Source organism: Halichoeres trimaculatus, unplaced genomic scaffold (genome assembly GCF_033239565.1).
Source record: "Halichoeres trimaculatus isolate MK-OKI-2021-1 unplaced genomic scaffold, fHalTri1.1 fHalTri1_scaffold_6, whole genome shotgun sequence".
NCBI lineage: Eukaryota > Metazoa > Chordata > Actinopteri > Labriformes > Labridae > Halichoeres > Halichoeres trimaculatus.
The window spans coordinates 15964432-15968728 of record NW_027437184.1 but is presented as its reverse complement, the minus strand read 5'-3'; positions in this window follow the sequence as shown (position 1 = coordinate 15968728).

Here is a 4297-nt window from a genome sequence, read left to right as displayed (position 1 = left end):
TCACAGTTCTCTGTCATCTATGCTCGAAGAAAAAAAAATCACATACAGAGCCTGTCTCATTTCTATGGCAACCTGAAGGCTATTATCGTACCTTGCTATTCATCATGAAAGGACTTCAGTAAACTGGGAGGGAAACTGGGTATGGGGGAAGGGAGAAGTACGGTGGAGTTTTTTGGCTCACAGTTTGGAAACAGAATCAAAAAGAGTAGATGAGTGAAAGAAACATAACACCTTTGTCAATGAGACCTACAGTACACAGGTGTATAAAAGTGAAAGACTTCCTGTTTTGAATGTTTGTGACTGTTTTCTGAGCCTTTGTCAAGAAAAGGAACATGAGATGACCATGACAGATGAATAAATGTACTCAGTACTATTGTAGTTACACGTTAAAAGAAAGTTCATGTGCACAGCCAGCATGGTACATTTAAATCTTAATATTCAACAGATCTCCAAAGTCCACTCTGTCTGCATTTTCTCTTTTTGTTACCTCCGCCAAGGAGGTTATGTTTTTGGAAGAGTTTGTCTGTTTGTCTGTGAACAACATAACTCAAAAAGTAACAAACGGATCTTGATGAAATTTTCAGGAAATGCTCAAAATAGAAAAAAGAAACAGTGATAAAATTTTGGAGGTGATCCAGATCACCGTCTGGAGCCAGGATTTTTTTAAAGGATTCTTTACCATTGTGAGATAGGGACGTTTTCACCATATGTGTAAATAACTCCACGATAAATGGTCAGATTGCTCTGCAAAACAATACAAGACAAGGTCACAATAATTTCTGACAGATGTAAAAGTACGATCCAGATCCTGGCAATATTCTGGATACTAAGATCCGGAATATGAAATATGTACTGGGTCATCATAATTTTCAACACTGTCAGGTAACAAAATTATGGTACAAACCTGCAACTAACACCAGATTGTAGCAGACAGTCTGCTGAAAGGGAGTATAACATTAAAGTAGGACTTAAGTGTTGGTGACAATCACAATATGCTTGGTGGAGGTCAGCACTATGAGTAATTTTCTAGTTTTCTTGATTGAAAGTGGGTATGAGGAGGGGGACCTAGCATGATGAGGGGAGTTTCCAGGATGCTTGAGCTAGCTGCAAAACCTCCCCAAGGTGTCGAAGGCCTGACTAAGCACTTGTAGTTTCCATCAATGCACATGTACTTTGTGTTAATCTTCCATACAGTGACACAAAGAATGAAGTCCCTGAACCATGAAATCTTTCTGTTCATTCTGTGTACCAATATTTGTCAAGCAGTTTCTTTGAATAACAGAGTGAAAGATATGTTTATATAGTAGCCACTGTAGTGGTCACAGCCTGGTGCTCTGCTTTATGCCTGTAACATGAAATGTTACTGAATCCTGATTATGTCCTGCTAGTCATCTACCGAGCAGAGCTAACGTAACTTCACTCTTCATTATATTGATGGACTCTTAAGTTTGAACAGACCACTGCAGAATAACTGCTGACTGTGGGCTGGAATGAACATTAGCACAATTAGCTTAACCCATGTTTTTTCCTGTGCTCTATTACTCTTCCATTTGGCTTTCTTCTGCTCTTCTGTCCTTTTTCTTTTAGCCAGTTAAGCTTTAGTGTCTGCCATTATTACAAAATGAATCTAAGAAATTGTTTTCAGCAAAGAAAAATACAGATCTCTCTTCTCTTCACTTAACTTTGCTGGCTGGGTGGCGTGGTGTTTTCATTACTTCAAAATGCCGAAAAATCAATCTGGTCCTGTCCAGGATTGGGAAGCTAAGAAATAGTATTTAGAAATAACCCATTTCTACGACTGATAATCTCATTTTAAACTGAAGATTATGATCAGGCATAAATCTAAAAGTGAGAATTATTCAAGATCACTAGGAAAGGCCTTACAGGGACTTTGATGAAATGACTGTGGTAGCGTTTAACTCCTGTGATTACAGCTGAGTTGAAAAGTTTCTGATGTGAAATGTGCCTTTTGTCTTGAACATTTTCAAGCTGGTTAAAATTTGACCTTGAGTTCAGGCCATTGTTCCCCAATTATGATGTTGTTTGTGTTATTCAAGAATGTACTTTTAAAAATAAGTTGGACTGTATGGTGATGTGCCATCAAAAATATCAAGCATGAAATTGAGTTTTTGAGAATTACAGAAATCAGCTGAAGAAGATATTCTGATATTGTACCACCAATCACTGTGTATAAAGGAAACAGCGAACAAAACATAGATGCCACCTGGGAAGTTGTAAAAATATAATTGACCTGAATGACGGTAATGAATCAGTAAGTTGTGAGTGCTGTTGAATAGTTTTCAGGGCTTGCGTGAGTGCTCTGCTGCTGTTTCTGACTGTGAGAGAGGACTGAGCGGGTTAGTGTGACAGTGCATTAGCAGCCAGAGTCCATTCTCTGCGTCCCCAGAGAAACCAGAGCGGCCATATTAACATTCTCCTCAGAAGGGCCACAGGATCTCCCTTCAATGCCGTCTGAATCCAAACAAAAGACTGTGTGTGTGTGTGTGTGTGTGTGTGTGTGTGTGTGTGTGTGTGTGTGTGTGTGTGTGTGTGTGTGTGTGTGTGTGTGTGTGTGTGTGTGTGAGACAGGCTGTTGGTGTGTGTGTGTGTGTGTGCAACTGTGTGGAAGACGAGGAGGAAAAAGCGGAGAGAAAGAGCGAGGGAAAGGAGCTAAAGTCGGAGGGGGCTGGGTTTCGGCATATAACTCTGGCGGTTCTTTATAAATATACGTTAAATCAAAAGTTTTGAAACTTTGGCGGATGATTGATTTTCTCGTCGCTCTTCTTGGATGAAAACTTTGTCTTAAAATCCAATTTCAGGAAATTGTGCCTTTTTCTTTTCTTTCCATTACTTTTTGGTCTCCAAACCTTGTGTGACAGATTTTCTTGCTTAGAGGCCAGGCAACACTAAAACCATTTCATCCTATATGTAAACATATCATCCATCAACAAGACTAACTGTAAAAACAAACGTCTAAATCTGACTTGTGACATTCCTTATTCCTGGATTTTTTGGATAAAGATTTTGACCAGTCATGTTGACCAACACCACTGTCAACCAATCTGACACTACTGAGCTTTAGGGGTGAGTTGTTATGAAAATTGACCAGTGAATAATAAACAACTCCTCTTACCTTCTCAAACATAAACTTTTTATATGCTTAGATGTAAATTTCTGTTTATGTAATGTTCTACAAAGATTTTTTCTGAAGCACTCTCAAGCTGTAATATGTAAAAGGGCCACTTTAATTAGATCATACAGTAGATACCAGAGCTGGTGCCTGGCTGCATCACAGACATAACCAGTAGCAACTGTTGACAATCAACTTCCTATGCATAACTCAAACATCTGGCCTTCATCACAGAGTGTCTGAAATCTCTCTACATTCCATGTGCAAACTGCACAGTGTCATGCAATCTATGTCTGTGCACCAGAGATCATTCACTGCTCTCTTATGTCTCGTACTCATGTACAGCTATATCTTACAGTCGCACCTCCTGTAAGATGTTTTTTTTGATTATAAGCTGTTAGTGACTGTAATGAAAAATTAAGACTGCTAGAGCAAAGTAAACCATAATACAGTGCCAGGTTTAAACACTTCTGCTCTACCTACACATACGTGAAATTATACAGGGCTTAACAAATTTATCAGACCACATGTCATATAAATGGTTAAGAATTTTTTTAATTATTTATTTATCTATTTATTTAATTAATTATTTATTATTGATTATTTATTTATTATTTTATTTATTTTTATTTTTGTAATATCTATAGTATATGCAGATGACCTGAAGTATTTCTGGACATACTTCTTTATTTTTGCACTATCTGCAAAAATTAATAAAAAGATTTGGGAAAAAAAGAAACTTAAAATTGAATTTATGTTTTATACCTAAATTTGAGCAGCACACTGGAATTTTCTGAGAAGTCAGGGAATAATCAAGAACAATAGCTCTGCTAGAAGGAGTCCTTGCTCAGGCCTCGGACCATAAATATACAACCACTCAAACAATTGTTTTCTGTTCGGGACTTAAATAACTGTAATTTGGCGATCAAAAATAGTAATTTGCTTTATTATTTTTTCTACTTTTTTGTAAATCAGTATTTTGGAAATTTAAGGATAACTACTTGAATGATATTTTGGTATTAAATATAAAAGTACATCAAAGGCTGACTTGCTTTTGGTATATAGATATTATAGAAGATCAGAAATCATGTACACACCCAGCCATAAAAACAGCCTTTATGGCAATAAAAAGCATATTTACAGCCTGGTTCAAAAAACAGCTTGGGT